This window comes from Salvelinus fontinalis, chromosome 13 (assembly GCF_029448725.1).
Source record: "Salvelinus fontinalis isolate EN_2023a chromosome 13, ASM2944872v1, whole genome shotgun sequence".
NCBI lineage: Eukaryota > Metazoa > Chordata > Actinopteri > Salmoniformes > Salmonidae > Salvelinus > Salvelinus fontinalis.
In genome coordinates this window covers 19,577,311-19,595,160 of record NC_074677.1, presented here as the reverse complement: position 1 = coordinate 19,595,160, position 17,850 = coordinate 19,577,311, and the positions used below count along the sequence as shown (strand labels likewise).

Sequence of the window (17,850 nt, the reverse complement as noted above, 5' to 3'; positions counted from 1 at the left end):
CAGTCTTAGTGTCAATTCACTATGCCTGTGTGCTGAGTTAGCTGGGCTGAAGTTGAGAGAGGCTTTATAGTACCAGAATTATACCTACTCATCGTCAGTAAGGGCCACATCTGCTGACCCTGACCCTCTATGCCAAGTTTCTATACTGTCTGTTCAAGTTCTTTTTCATGTTGTTTTTCTTTCTCAAATACTCTGTTATGCGTCACTCGTCCACAACAGTCTGCACACCCTAACTGCTTCCTCTCTCCCCTTCCTCCACTCTTCATATACACAGCCCATATCCTCTCTTGTGTATCATGTGTTGCTTGCTGTTCCTCCCCTGGCATCTCTCCTTCCCACTCCACCTTTTAGTTTGAGACCCACTCTCATGCTACATCTCTCTCTAATGCTGATGGGTTTTTGATGGGTGCCAGCTGAAAACACTTGGATTCACAGCTGTGAAAGACAGCTGGCCCTAGAACTCATTTCAGGAACCATTGAAAGGATTGGAAAACCCTTGAAAGTATTGGAAATAGTTTTGAAACTCAGCATTTCGTAGCTAAGAGATGTGTTAGGATGACGAAGGAATTCCTATGGGGCCTAAATTATGGTACCCATGGTGTGTGAGATTGGGATAGCTGGGGGCAGCAGAGGAGGGTGTTTAGCCTTGAAGGAACATAGACAGTCTGACAGAATGCTGCTGTTATTGTAGACTGGATGAGCCTCTTACGTAGCCTAGCATCGAACGGCTAGGGGGACTGTAGTCTAGCTATACCCTCATGCTCCTTCTAGCAGCAATCACACGCACAGTGACAAACACTAATGATATACTGCTTACATTATTATTAATGATGCAGCAGAGATGGCTTATCATGCAATTAGGGACTGTGCTCCAAATGTCAAGGGAAGGCAGGCATGTAATCAATTCCCTGTGGTTAGACTACAGTAGTAATAAACTGATTCAGAGGTGCTGCTGTCAGTGAACGATGAGCTGGGATGTTTAGCACATCGGCTGCTGCTGCGTCATGTTTGCTTGTCACACAGCAGCGTTGGGAATTGACAACATATTGTCTTGTGCCGCTCATTGTGGAATGATAATCTCCCCACCTGTCCTCTAGCAGCGTTCGATAATGGCCAAGGCCGGCACTACGGAACGGATTAGGCGGAGTGACAAATGAAAGTGGGTTAATCGCCGCCAGTGCTACTCTCTCTGTGCTGTTCGGGAGGCAGCACAAACTGAATGCGCTCTATTTCTTTATTTTTAATAGTAACACTGTGCTCGTCGGTATGTATCCTCTAACATGTGGCTTTCTCTCTGTCACTGAGTGCTGGGGTGAATATGATACAGGGGTGAATGAACACACAAACCTAGATTTGTCTCTGTTGGATAAGTAGCTGACACATCTGACGGATGTATTTCTCTTCAGATATTTCTCATGGAGATTTCAATAGACTGTGGGACTAGGGTGGAAGGTAAAGATTGGAAATGAAGTCCAATATTTCTTACCTATGAATGTTTAGAAACAATAAGTAAAACCTATTTCAGAATTATTTAGCACTGTAGGGATTCAATATCAATACCCCCACAATCAGATACTAATTTGCCAATCGACTCTGACTCTCAAGAGACCACAAAAGATTGTAACAGTAAAAATACCATAGCTGGAATGAGAAATGCTCTACCCTGAGCTACCGTCCTCTCCCTCTCTGTGTGTGTTGTGGAAAGCAAAGATAACCACTCCAGTGATACTGTGCATTATTAGAAGATGAATCAAGCTGCAGTATGTTTGCAGGCTTGAGTGTGAAGTAGCTGCGGTACACAGTTATTTCGTATGGAGTGTTAGCGCTGTGCCTGTGACTGCAGTAGTAGTCATTTCAGTCAGACAAAGTGTGAGGTACAGAGGTGAGATGAGGTGTTGCTGCGCAAGCTGACAAGAGATGGAGTGTCATCCTTCTGCTGTCCCAATGCGTTATGTCATCAAGGACTCTGATTGGCTATTCTCCGAGCCACCTTTGAACAAGCTGTATCTGTTGGTTGTTTTTCCCCCACTAAGTTTAGCTGGGTAAACATTTTTGAAAAGAATTGACTGTTGTCAACGATCAAATGCACTGTATCTAAAGAGACTTGTCACATCATTGTATTGCTCTTCAGATGATGAGAGGAGGATGATTGCATTTAATGAGGAACCGTGTAACCATGTTGCTCTTAGACAATTGCCCCAAAAATACTGGTAAAACATTAGCTTGCTGTCTTACATACAATGGAAGAATACAACCAGTATGATTATTCCCTCCGCAAGGAATCAAGCAGGCTAAACGTTGGTATAGGGACAAAGTTGAGTCCCAGTTCAACAGCTCAGACACGAGACGTATGTGGCAGGGTCTACAAACAATTACGGATTATAAAAGGAAAACCAGCCACGTCTTGCTTCCGGACAGGCTGAACACCTTCTTTACTCACTGATGGGTCCCGGTTTTGTCTCACCAGGGGAGGCCTGTACTCGACTTGGAGGTGGAGGGTCCGTCATGGTCTGGGGTGGTGTGTCACAGCATCATCGGACTGATCTTGTTGTCATTGCAGGCAATCTCAATGCTGTGCGTTACAGGGAAGACATCCTCCTCCCTCATGTGGTACCCTTCCTGCAGGCTCATCCTAACATGACCCGCCAGCATGACAATTCCACCAGCCATACTGCTCCTTCTGTGCGTGATTTCCTGCAAGACAGGAATGTCAGTGTTCTGCCATGGCCAGTGAAGAGCCCGGATCTCAATCCCATTGAGCATGTCTGGGACCTGTTGGATCGGAGGGTGAGGGCTCAATCCCATTCCCCCCAGAAATGTCCGGGAACTTGCAGGTGCCTTGGTGGAAGAGTGAGGTAACATCTCCCAGAACTGGCAAAGCTGGTGCAGTACATGAGGAGGAGATGCACTGCAGTACTGGTGGCCACACCAGATACTGACTGTTACTTTTGATTTTGACCCCCCCCCCCCCCCTTTGTTCAGGGACACATTATTCCATTTATGTTAGTCACATGTCTGTGGAACTTGTTCAGTTTATGTCTCAGTTGTTGAATCTTGTTAAGTTCATACAAATATTTACACATGTTAAGTTTGCTGAAAATAAACGCAATTGACAGTGAGAGGACGTAGTTTATATACTGTGTTCTATACTATGTCACTGTATCTTAGTCCAATGCTGCTCTGACATATATGTATATATATTCTTAATCCATTTCTTACTTAGGTGTACGTGTTTTTGGGGTATTTGTTGTGAAACTGTTAGATATTACTGCACTGTCAGATCTAGAAGCGTAATCATTTCGCTACACCCGCATTAACATCTGCTAACCATGTGACCAATATCATTTGATTTGATTTGATTTACTGTACAAGTTCCTGATTTTGTCTTTTTCTTCCTCAAGAGGAAGCAGAGAAGAAAATCAACCAAAGAATCAGTAGTTACAGTGGCTTGCAAAAGTATTCACCCTCCTTGGCATTTTTCCTATTTAGTTGCCTTACAACCTTGATATAAAATAGATTTTTGGGGGGTTTGTATCATTTGATTTACACAACATGCCTACCACTTTGAAGATGCAACATATTTTTTATTTAGAAACAAACAAGAAATAAGACAAAAAAAACAGAAAACTTGAGCATGCATAACTATTCACCCCCCCAAAGTCAATACTTTGTAGAGACACCTTTTTCAGCAATTACAGCTGCAAGTCTCTTGGGGTATGTCTCTATAAGCTTGGTACATCTAGCCACTCAAATTTTTGCCCATTCTTCAAGGCAAAACTGCTCCAGCTCCTTCAAGTTGGATGGGTTCTGCTGGTTTACAGCAATCTTTAAGTCATACCACAGATTCTCAATTGGATTGAGGTCTGGGCTTTGACCAGGCCATTCCAAGTCATATAAATGTTTCCCCTTAAACCACTTGAGTGTTGCTTTAGCAGTATGCTTAGGGTCATTGTCCTGCTGGAAGGTGAACCTCCGTCCCAGTCTCAAATCTGTGGAAGACTGAAACAGGTTTCCCTCAAGAATTTCCCTGTATTTAGCTCCATCCATCATTCCTTCAATTCTGACCAGTTTCCCAGTCCCTGCCGATGAAAAACATCCTCTTGGCATGATGCTGCCACCACCATGGTGTTCTCGGGGTGATGAGAGGTGTTGGGTTTGCGCCAGACATAGCGTTTTCCTTGTTGGGCAAAAAGGCTACATTTTAGTCTCATCTGACCAGAGTACCTTCTTCCATATGTTTGGGGAGTCTCCCACATGCCTTTTTATGAACACCAAACGTCTTTGCTTATTTTTTCTTTAAGCAATGGCTTTTTTCTGGCCACTCATCTGTAAAGCCCAGCTCTGTGGAGTGTACGGCTTAAAGTGGTTCTATGGACAGGTACTACAAACTCCGCTGTGCAGCTTTGCACCTCCTTCAGGGTTATCTTTGGTCTCTTTGTTGCCTCTCTGATTAATGCCCTCCTTGCCTGGTCTGTGAGTTTTGGTGGGCGGCCCTCTCTTGGCAGGTTTGTTGTGGTGCCATATTCTTGAAAAAATGTTATGATGGATTTAATGGCGCTCCCTGGGATGTTCAAAGTTTGGGATTTTTTTTTATAACCCAACCCTGATCTATACTTCTCCACAACTTTGTCCCTGACCTGTTTGGAGAGCTCCTTGGTCTTCATGGTGCCGCTTGCTTGGTGGTGCCCCTTGCTTAGTGGTGTTGCAGACTCTGGGTTCTTTCAGAACAGGTGTATATATACTGAGATCATGTGACAGATCATGTGACACTTAGATTGCACACAGGTGGACTTTATTTAACTAATTATGTGATTTCTGAAGGTAATTGGTTGCTTCAGATCTCATTTAGGGGCTTCTTAGCAGAGGGGGTGAATACATATGCACGCACCACTTTTAAATTTTTAATTTTGTAGAATTTTTTGAAACAAGTAATTTTTTTCATTTCACTTCAGCAATTTGGACTATTTTGTGTATGTCCATTACATGAAATTCCAATAAAATCCATTTAAATTACAGGTTGAAATGCATCAAAATAGGAAAAAGGCCAAGGGGGATGAATGCTTTTGCAAGGCACTGTATGCTAAAACTGATCCCCAAAACAATTCACTAGTTTTAATTATGCAGGCTGAAAACAGCAGCTATGGGAGCTAACTAAAAGGTGGTGGAAATGGAGGGAGGCGTGGAGGGAGGAGGATTTGTGGGTGTGTGTCAGGGTTGCCCAATGCCCACCCGCATCATCCACCTGTCATTATTCCATTTACTTCATTCCTAGGAGCATGTGGGCTGTTCCATATGGGAAAGGACGGATTTCTGCCTTCCTCCTTCTCCTTCTCTCTTTCTCTGTCTCTCTTTCTCTGTCTCTGTCTCTGTCTCTCTCTCTCTCTCTCTCTCTCTCTCTCTCTCTGTCTCTCTCTCTGTCTCTCTCTCTGTCTCTCTCTCTGTCTCTCTCTCTGTCTCTCTCTCATATCTTAAATACCCACTGTACAATGCCAGATTGAATTCAGTGGGATATACAGAGAAATGGAAAGAGAACAACAGGGTTTATCTCATGGATTGAATTCAGGGAACTGGATGTTTTGAGAGGAGTAGTCAATTTGCTATGCTCTCAGTAAAAAGCGAGCATGCATCGAGTATTATTTCTCCTGAAATAATCTGTCAGAGTGTTGCCAATCACCAGTTCTGCTCTATCACATACTTGGAGTGTGTCCCCTCCAAAGTATCAAGACAGACATGTGTCATTTTCTGCCCAGCACACACACACACACACACACACACACACACACACACACACACACACACACACACACACACACACACACACACACACACACACACACACACACACACACACACACACACACACACACACACACACACACACACACACACACACACACACACACACACACACACACACCTCCATGTATAATTCTGCTCAAAGACATGTTAAAAATGCAGGCTCCTCTCCCAGACTCAACTTCACTGTGACAGAAAAACAGAACTCAGTATGTCAAGCCCCGTTTCTCTTTATGGACCTTTATTTTGCTCACATCATTGGTGAATAATATGAAAAGAATGCAATGTTTAAAAGAATGCAATTATTGAAAGTTGGACCTTTAGGGTGAATGTAATTATGACGCTTACTTTGAGTTTCATTTGAACACTATTTGCAGCATTTATGAGATCTAGGTTTGACAGCAAACCTAGACCAGCAGTTTGTCCCTAATCAACCTAGACCAGCAGTTTGTCCCTAATCAACCTAGACCAGCAGTTTGTTCCTAATCAACCTAGACCAGCAGTTTGTCCCTAATCAACCTAGACCAGCAGTTTGTCCCTAATCAACCTAGACCAGCAGTTTGTCCCTAATCAACCTAGACCAGCAGTTTGTCCCTAATCAACCTAGACCAGCAGTTTGTTCCTAATCAACCTAGACCAGCAGTTTGTCCCTAATCAACCTAGACCAGCAGTTTGTTCCTAATCAACCTAGACCAGCAGTTTGTCCCTAATCAACCTAGACCAGCAGTTTGTTCCTAATCAACCTAGACCAGCAGTTTGTCCCTAATCAACCTAGACCAGCAGTTTGTCCCTAATCAACCTAAACCAGCAGTTTGTCCCTAATCAACCTAGACCAGGAGTTTGTCCCTAATCAACCTAGACCAGCAGTTTGTTCCTAATCAACCTAGACCAGCAGTTTGTTCCTAATCAACCTAGACCAGCAGTTTGACCCTAATCAACCTAGACCAGCAGTTTGTTCCTAATCAACCTAGACCAGCAGTTTGTCCCTAATCAACCTAGACCAGCAGTTTGTTCCTAATCAACCTAGACCAGGAGTTTGTCCCTAATCAACCTAGACCAGCAGTTTGTCCCTAATCAACCTAGACCAGCAGTTTGTTCCTAATCAACCTAGACCAGGAGTTTGTCCCTAATCAACCTAGACCAGCAGTTTGTCCCTAATCAACCTAGACCAGCAGTTTGTTCCTAATCAACCTAGACCAGCAGTTTGTTCCTAATCAACCTAGACCAGCAGTTTGTCCCTAATCAACCTAGACCAGCAGTTTGTCCCTAATCAACCTAGACCAGCAGTTTGACCCTAATCAACCTAGACCAGCAGTTTGTCCCTAATCAACCTAGACCAGCAGTTTGTCCCTAATCAACCTAGACCAGCAGTTTGTCCCTAATCAACCTAGACCAGCAGTTTGTCCCTAATCAACCTAGACCAGCAGTTTGTCCCTAATCATCTGATTTTAGATGTGTCTATTTTCCCAGTTGGGTTTGAAATGTGCTTGTGAGGAAAGATTCAATCTCTCTCAGAAATAACCAGACTCCTTGGTTATCCTTGTACTTGTCATTTCCCCCCCTGACGCGAAGCCTCCTACCCTCTCCTGTAAGTCACACCAACTGAGAGGAGTTATTGCTTCTTCAAGGGTGTTCCTTTTCAGGGATGTATGTGCAAGCCTCAAGTGTGGCCAATCCATGCTGACTGAGAAATGTGGGTCAGAAACCGCGGGATGGCCTTTTCCATGATGATAACTCGCCTCCTGACATCGATCCATAAATGTCAATGTATTACATTATCTCGTTGTTGACAATATGAGATTGGGTTTTGCTTTCGCTACGCTACTGGAATAGCAATAAGGCTGCTCCTCAGACCTCCATAGCCTCCCAGCTATGTTTCCTTAAGAGTATTATTTTCTGTGTGTGGGAGTCAGAGGACAGCTGTCTATAGCTTTGGAGGCTATGGAAAGGCAGAAGCTTGGCAGAACAACCCTCTGAAACGCATAACACAAACCCACACTGAGCCAAACACACAGCTGCACTGATACTTAGGCTACACACACAGAGTGAGCGAGGATGATGAGAGGCGAGTTAGTGTGAGAAATAGCATGGAGAGAAAGGCTCATCTCTAATGTTAGGCTGGCTAACATTCTGATGTCCATAAATGACAACTTCCCCTCTTCCCCTTGGTGTAAAGAACCCTAATCATTTTACCCCCTTCTCATTCCTCCCTGTTTACATGAATTGCCACTCAAGTCAACATCATTCTGGGACACAAAAAAGGTCTGCAGATGCACAAATCATATCAAATCAATTGCATAGTCAGTTAAACTTCTTATGGCTGCAATCCCGTTAACGGGATGATATGACAACAGCCAGTGAAAGTGCAGGGCGCCAAATTCAAACAACAGAAATCTCATAATTAAAAATCCTCAAACATACATGTAATCGTATACCATTTTACAGGTAATCTTGTTGTTAATCCCACCAAAGGGTTTCAATTTCAAATAGGCTTTTCAGCGAAAGCACCACAAACGATTATGTTAGGTCACCGCAAAATCACAGAAAAACACAGCTATTTTTCCAGCCAAAGACAGGAGTCACAAAAAGCAGAAATAGAGATAAAATGAATCACTAACCTTTGATGATCTTCATCAGATGACACTCATAGGACTTCATGTTACACAATACATATATGTTTTGTTTGATTAAGTTCATATTTATATCCAAAAACCTAAGTTTACATTGGCGCCATGTTCAGAAATGCCTCCAAAATATCCGGAGAAATTGCAGAGAGCCACGTCAAATAACATAAATACTCAGATTTAAAAAATCTTTACGGCAAAAGCACAATATTCAATAATTTGAGAACAGCGTTCAGCCACAGTAAGCCATTCAGTTACCCGCCAAATTGTGCAGTCAACAAAACTCATAAAAGCATTATAAATCTTCACTTACCTTTGCTGATCTTCGTCGGAATGCACTCCCAGGACTCCCACTTCCACAAGAAATGTTCGTTTTGTTCGGTAATGTCCATCATTTATGTCCAAGTAGCTACTTTTGTTAGCGCGTTTAGTACACATATCCAAACGCTCGTGCAGGTCCAGGCGAACGTCGGACGAAAACTTCAATAAGTTATATTACAGGTCGAAGAAACTTGTCAAACTAAGTATAGAATCAATCTTTAGGATGTTGTTATCATAAAATATTTACAATAACGTTCCAACCGGAGAATTCCTTTGTGTCTATAGAAGTAATGGAACGCAAGTCGATATCATGTGGAAAGCGCGTGACCAGGACCTGGCTCTCTGCCAGACCACTGATTCAAACAGCTCTCATCCGGCCCCACATCACAGTAGAAGCTTCATTCAATGTTCTACAGACTGTTGACATCTAGTGGAAGCCGTAGGAAGTGCAAACAGATCCATATCCTACAGTGTTTTCAATAGGCGAGGAGTTGAAAATCGACCAACCTCAGATTTCTCACTTCCTGGTTGGATTTCTTCTCAGGTTTTTGCCTGCTATATGAGTTCCGTTATACTCACAGACATAATTCAAACAGTTTTAAAAACTTCAGAGTGTTTTCTATCCAATACTAATAATAATATGCATATATTAGCAACTATGACTGAGGAGCAGGCCGTTTACTCTGGGCACCTCTGTGCACCTTTCATCCAAGCTACTCAATACTGCCCCTGCAACCATAAGAAGTTAACTGCACTGGTGCCAACTGCAGAGCTATTGGCTTGTGCTCTGGAATCACAAACAGCAAAATTCACCTTTAAAAGCCCTGAATGTTACACTGAGTGCAAAAAACATTAATTCAATCAGTGTAGATGGTTAAAGAAGGATTTTTAAGCCTTTGGGACAATTGAGACATGGATTGTGTGAGCTATTCTGAGGGTGAATGGGCAAGAGAAAATATTTAAATGCCTTTGAACGGGGTATGGTAGTAGGTGCCAGGTGTACCGGTTTGTGTCAAGAACTGCAACATGGTTGGATTTTCACACTCAACAGTTTCCCGTGTGTATCAAGAATGGTCCACCACCCAAATGTCATCCAGCCAACTTGACTGTGGGAAGCATTGGAGTCAACATGAGCCATCATCCCTGTGGAACGCATTCGACACCTTGTAGAGTCCATGCCTGCGACAAATGGAGGCTGTTCTGAGGGCAAAAGGGGGTGCAGCTCAATATTAGGAAGGTGTTCTTAATGTTTTGTACACTCAGTGTATGACTAAATTTTGAAGGAGTAGAGAGGCCCTAGAGAGATAGTGCTTTACTGAAATGCCATCTACTCTCCAACAGGCTATACTTAGGAAATCATCTGCGAAAGACAAAAAACTGACAGACCCCTATAAGAGGTTTAGTCCTCAGTGAAGAATAATGCCCTCTGGAAATCCAATCATCCAACCAGAACATGCTCTTTTGTTGCTCGGGTTCTCAGTAACTGAAGAGTGAAACATCCTGCAAATGAACATGACACACACACACACACACACACACACACACACACACACACACACACACACACACACACACACACACACACACACACACACACACACACACACACACACACACACACACACACACACACACACACACTGCATTGAGACCAGAGCCATGTACTTCGATCTTTCTAAATATATGGCGCTGCATTGAGAATGACATTTCTATACGTTGAGATTGGTAATGGTTGGTTCTCCACTTCACCCTGCAGCATGTTATTGTGTTTCTATTTCACAGGGCACTGGGGCAACAAATGGCAGTCCATGGCAGATATTCTGTGGAGTGTGGACAAGCTGTTGTTCAAAGACAGTCTGAATCCCACACATACCCAGATACAAGTATCCCAGGGGACTGGGTGGATATACGGTATACAGCTATGGCTATAAATCTGTCGTCTATTTTTAGGATAGTCAGCAGTGCTGCTGTAGACGCTAGGCTGTGTGAATGGAGTAAGGTAGTGAAGGGCTGTGCCTTTTCCATTGACTGAAGTGAGTTAACATTAGACCATTCTGTGGACATCTGGTTGAAGGATGGGTCTTCTCACTAACTATATCCCATAGACAGGAGAAGAGTGTGAAGCTGCTTTAGGATTCAGGCATCTTGTTAAGGTCAACCCCTATGGAAATCCTTTAAAGAGACATATCATTTCCTGTCTTACATACCAGCATATTAAAATCCCCCTGTCTTACGTACCAGCATATTAAAAAAAAACTGTCTGTCAGGTGTCACTGTGCAGCAGGTAGGACGGAGTCAGGCGCATGACATAGGACGGAGTAAAAACGTACTTTACTCGAAAATAACAACAACACTAATTCCATGCAGGGAAACAATACTCCAGCTCACAGACAATGAGAACACTTAACAACGAATAAACACGCACAAAACCATGTGGGAACCAGAGGGTTAAATAGGGAATAACTAATAATGTAATTGAAAACTGGTGTGTACAATAAAGACAAAACAAATGGACAATGAAATGTGGCGACTAGAAAACCGGTGACGTCGACCGCCGAACGCCGCCCGAACAAGGAGAGGCACCAACTTCGGCGGAAGTCGTGACACATACCAGCATATTAAAATCCCCCTGTCTTACATACCAGCATATTAAAATCCCCCTGTCTTACATACCAGCATATTAAAATCCCCCTGTCTTACATACCAGCATATTAAAATCCCCCTGTTTTACATACCAGCATATTAAAATCCCCCTGTCTTACATACCAGCATATTAAAATCCCCCTGTTTTACATACCAGCATATTAAAATCCCCCTGTCTTACATACCAGCATATTAAAATCCCCCTGTCTTACATACCAGCATATTAAAATCCCCCTGTCTTACATACCAGCATATTAAAATCTCCCTGTCTTACATACCAGCATATTAAAATCCCCCTGTTTTACATACCAGCATATTAAAATCCCCCTGTCTTACATACCAGCATATTAAAATCCCCCTGTCTTACATACCAGCATATTAAAATCCCCCTGTCTTACATACCAGCATATTAAAATCCCCCTGTCTTACATACCAGCATATTAAAATCCCCCTGTCTTACATACCAGCATATTAAAATCCCCCTGTCTTACATACCAGCATATTAAAATCCCCCTCTCTTACATACCAGCATATTAAAATCCCCCTGTCTTACATACCAGCATATTAAAATCCCCCTGTCTTACATACCAGCATATTAAAATCCCCCTGTCTTACATACCAGCATATTAAAATCCCCCTGTCTTACATACCAGCATATTAAAATCCCCCTGTTTTACATACCAGCATATTAAAATCCCCCTGTCTTACATACCAGCATATTAAAATTCCCCTGTCTTACATACCAGCATATTAAAATCCCCCTGTCTTACATACCAGCATATTAAAATCCCCCTGTTTTACATACCAGCATATTAAAATCCCCCTGTCTTACATACCAGCATATTAAAATCCCCCTGTCTTACATACCAGCATATTAAAATCCCCCTGTCTTACATACCAGCATATTAAAATCCCCCTGTCTTACATACCAGCATATTAAAATCCCCCTGTCTTACATACCAGCATATTAAAATCCCCCTGTCTTACATACCAGCATATTAAAATCCCCCTGTCTTACATACCAGCATATTAAAATCCCCCTGTCTTACATACCAGCATATTAAAATCCCCCTGTTTTACATACCAGCATATTAAAATCCCCCTCTCTTACATACCAGCATATTAAAATCCCCCTGTTTTACATACCAGCATATTAAAATCCCCCTGTTTTACATACCAGCATATTAAAATCCCCCTGTTTTACATACCAGCATATTAAAATCCCCCTGTTTTACATACCAGCATATTAAAATCCCCCTGTTTTACATACCAGCATATTAAAATCCCCCTGTCTTACATACCAGCATATTAAAATCCCCCTGTTTTACATACCAGCATATTAAAATCCCCCTGTCTTACATACCAGCATTTTAAAATCCCCCTGTCTTACATACCAGCATATTAAAATCCCCCTGTCTTACATACCAGCATATTAAAATCCCCCTGTCTTACATACCAGCATATTAAAATCCCCCTGTCTTACATACCAGCATATTAAAATCCCCCTGTCTTACATACCAGCATATTAAAATCCCCCTGTCTTACATACCAGCATATTAAAATCCCCCTGTCTTACATACCAGCATATTAAAATCCCCCTGTCTTACATACCAGCATATTAAAATCCCCCTGTTTTACATACCAGCATATTAAAATCCCCCTGTCTTACATACCAGCATATTAAAATTCCCCTGTCTTACATACCAGCATATTAAAATCCCCCTGTCTTACATACCAGCATATTAAAATCCCCCTGTTTTACATACCAGCATATTAAAATCCCCCTGTCTTACATACCAGCATATTAAAATCCCCCTGTCTTACATACCAGCATATTAAAATCCCCCTGTCTTACATACCAGCATATTAAAATCCCCCTGTCTTACATACCAGCATATTAAAATCCCCCTGTCTTACATACCAGCATATTAAAATCCCCCTGTCTTACATACCAGCATATTAAAATCCCCCTGTCTTACATACCAGCATATTAAAATCCCCCTGTCTTACATACCAGCATATTAAAATCCCCCTGTCTTACATACCAGCATATTAAAATCCCCCTGTTTTACATACCAGCATATTAAAATCCCCCTGTCTTACATACCAGCATATTAAAATTCCCCTGTCTTACATACCAGCATATTAAAATCCCCCTGTCTTACATACCAGCATATTAAAATCCCCCTGTTTTACATACCAGCATATTAAAATCCCCCTGTCTTACATACCAGCATATTAAAATCCCCCTGTCTTACATACCAGCATATTAAAATCCCCCTGTCTTACATACCAGCATATTAAAATCCCCCTGTCTTACATACCAGCATATTAAAATCCCCCTGTCTTACATACCAGCATATTAAAATCCCCCTGTCTTACATACCAGCATATTAAAATCCCCCTGTCTTACATACCAGCATATTAAAATCCCCCTGTCTTACATACCAGCATATTAAAATCCCCCTGTTTTACATACCAGCATATTAAAATCCCCCTCTCTTACATACCAGCATATTAAAATCCCCCTGTTTTACATACCAGCATATTAAAATCCCCCTGTTTTACATACCAGCATATTAAAATCCCCCTGTTTTACATACCAGCATATTAAAATCCCCCTGTTTTACATACCAGCATATTAAAATCCCCCTGTTTTACATACCAGCATATTAAAATCCCCCTGTCTTACATACCAGCATATTAAAATCCCCCTGTTTTACATACCAGCATATTAAAATCCCCCTGTCTTACATACCAGCATTTTAAAATCCCCCTCTCTTTCATACCACCAGGCTTTGGTTGCCATGCCGTGTGAGATATTCCAATTCAGCTTTTATCATAAACCCTTCAAAACCATCTAGCACTTTCCAACATGATCCAACACCAGCTAGTTTATGGATAGTGTAGCTCCAGTGGCTCCCTATTTATTAAGAAATAATGATCAGACTTAACATACTTGCTGTGAAATTGTCAGAAGATTTATTTTCTTCAACATAGGCACATGGATTGACACAAGAGGTTTCTCTACTGAGATAGACATGGAAAGTCACAGAAATGGGGAATTAATAAAAGGAGAGAGGGAAGGAGATAGAGAGATAAACAGACATGAAGAGGGAGATAGTGACATCATCTCTCCCCCGAGGCTGTCTAATAAAGAAATTGTGCCTGCCGCGTTTTTGGCCCAACGAGGACAGTCGTGCCAGGCCTACTCAACAATATTTTTTGTTGTTGTCATTGTTGTTTTCAATCTCCGTGTCCAACAGAAACAAAACGCAGCAATAGCATGGAAAGACGACTTACTATATCTGAAATACAATTTGCGGCGATATGGAACAGGGTTATACAATGATACATGTGGAGACTTGATTAATCCCCGTCCCTACTTTAAAAAAGTACATTGTAATTGAGAAGTAGGCCTTGGTCTGAAGCTTAAAAAGAAAGGTAATTCACACGATGCATCACAATACCTACTTCACCCATGCTCTACCAAAGTTTTTAGCACTCAGTTTTGACCAAGTACAGGAGCTATGTTGGTCTATTGTACTTCAAACAATGTGCATGAAGGTTACTTAGGATTCAAACCTCCTCAAACAGCCTAATTCTTACTCTTAGAGGATGTGCTCCCACAATGATGTGATTTGTACTGCAAACAAGGTAAAATATTGCAGTCTTTCCACCCCACACTCAGACATTACCCCATTCCACTATTACCCCATTCCACAAAGCAAGCTTGGCTTTTATACTTACAAGACTACCAGACTTGATTGAGTGAGTTGTTTTGTCTTGTTGTAATGTATTACCTTACCTGTATTTCCATAAATCTTTATTTTAACAATACATTCATATTTTTAATAACCTATTTTTTCGTCAGTAGGGGGTGTGTTCGACACAGTCACTCATATATATTTAGAGGTCTATAGAGCCTGTCTGCATGGCTGAATTCTGTAACGTTTTGCTTACCTGCGTAAAGTTGACTTCAGCTCAGAACCGCTTGTTTTTCAAACATGGTCCTGTCTTATCAATTGCTGTGCTGATCAATGGACAGTGCATTACCGCTGACAAATGGCTGTGTAGCTTAAAGTTGTGTGTATTTGTATTTTTTTTTGTGTCAATAAGGATTATGACGCTACAATAATACACATTTAAAATAGACCTATGTCTATAAATACATACATCCTAATACAGCCTACACATTGTTTGAAGTGCAATAAACCAACATAGGTACTGTAGTAGGTCAAAGCTGTGTGCTGCAAAACCTTAGTAGAGCATGGGTGAAGTACGCAATGTGGTGCTCATGAATTTCCTTTCTTTTTCATCTTCAGACCAAAGCCATGTACCACACCCCTTTGGGCCTTATTGCTTAAATATACAATTTACAATCAAACGTACATTCATCAGATATAGTAAACTTTGTAAATACAATTCAGGGATGACTACAATTGCTCTTGAAGAGCAACAAGGTTATGAAGGCTTTCTTGTTCAAGCCCAGTTCTACCACACCTGATTGTACTATTCATGGACTCGATGAACAGCTGAGGTCTCGATGAACAGCTGAGGTCTCGATGAACAGCTGAGGTCTTGATGAACAGCTGAGTAGTAGAATCAGGTGAGGTAGCTCTGGGCTTGAACAAAAAAGCCTGCAGGGATACCGTAGGGATGGCGTGCATCTAACAGATGAGGGCAACGACATCTTCCTGGAGAGTTTAAGAGCGGGTCTCTCTACCGTTCTCTCCTCCGTAGTAGAAAGACATGCGCACTAGTACTATTACATGTCACACTCGCTGTCCATTGCCACTCAACAATGCCCAACCAACCCAAAGTCACTTTGAAGAGAAACCTAATAAATAAATATCAGCACACACCATGCTTGTGCGCTCCAATGTGTGTGTGTGTATGTCGGGAAAGGGAGAGGGTGTCAAAAACTATACATGAAAGAGAATGGTAAAAATTGCCCTTTTTGGTTCATTCACTGATTGAACGTTTACTTCTCTTAATTAAACAGTTGATGTGTTGACAGAGGAGGAAGCGTACTCAGTGCTTGATTTGGGATGAAAGAGGTGCAGGAGCTATCTTTTTTCATGTGGGTTCATTAGACCAGGGTTTCCCAAATTCAATCTCACCCCCCGGGGTGCATGATTTGGTTTTTGCCCTAGCACTACACAGCTGATTCAAATAACCAACTCATCATCAAACTTTGATGATTTTAATCAGCCGTGTAGTGCTTGGGAAAAAACCAAAGCGTTTGATCCAGCCCTGAAACACACCCGAGTCTGCCTATCAAAGTCCTGTTGAGCAGCTGATGTTTAGGCTACAATGTTGTGCATTAGAGTGGGGCTCGAACAAAAGCCTGCACTCCCAATAGCTCTCCTGGAGAATCGTTGGCGACCCTTGATATAAAATATTGCAACATCACAACCAAATACTTTTGTCTTTATATAATTATTCCTTCATTCAATGAATCAGAGATACAATTGATAAGGTAAGCTACTTTAAAGCAAGGTAGCATACTAAGGCATGTTTATCTATAACCTTACAAGGCAAAATATTCATGCACAGAATGGAAACTATTTGCCAATTAGGCTGTTCTTAGAAGAAAGTTATCGTAATAACATAGTCTACTGTTAAATAAGTGGAATACCTGCTTTAAAATAACGGTGTCAGATTTATTTCTCAACAGTGCTGGTGGAAAGGCAAAAATTAGTCAATAACATTAATTCTTAGGCCTATAGCTAAACAGTTAACTAGCAAGATAGCTTGTAGCATGGCTAGTTATGGTTTAAATTGTCTATTTAGTTAGTCTATCATTATTGTACAGGCTACCTAATGCTGAAATATCTCTCAATGAAGGGTAGACCTAATTCTGATCATGGCTCATATGTAGATTTTTATGTGATTGATAAAATATTTAAGAAGGAAAACACAATAATACAATTCCATGACTTTTCCACGATTTTCATGACCGTAAGAACCCTCATTTGACAACTTGGAACAGCGCATTCTGCACATTCAGGCTGGCGCATTCTCAATCTGCGCATTCAGGCTGGCGCATTCTCAATCTGCGCATTCTCAGACTCCAACAGTCTACTGCCATGGATACACCGAATTCACAGACTAGTGTCAAATAAGCTTGAATAAAGCATAATCAGGATATGAATGCACACTCTCCATTGCTATTCAATGCAGATCTGGCTTTAATTCCACTTCGATCAACCTTTTTTTGCTGTTGTGTGGGAATCTGTGCAGGTGATGTGCCACTTTGTTTTATGAAGGAGATGAGATGCCGTTATGGCGCTCCAGACAGATCCGGCCCAAGTCAAGTACTGATCATGACAAGAGGCGGGGAGTGTGTTGTGAGCTTCCAATCAAGATGATTTGCACATTTTCATTGTCATTGGTGTTATATTGGCTCAGTCATGATGGTAAGGAGATTTATATTTAACATTGAGCTTCAACCAATAGATGC

At 41.7% G+C, this 17,850-nt stretch overlaps 1 protein-coding gene across 1 annotated transcript in view; it reads left to right on the top strand.

Moving 5' to 3' along the window:
• Nucleotides 1-17,850, top strand: part of LOC129868214 (gamma-aminobutyric acid receptor subunit beta-2-like) — a 97,335-nt gene that overhangs the window by 16,158 nt on the left and 63,327 nt on the right. The gene's annotated exons all lie outside the window — the stretch shown is intronic.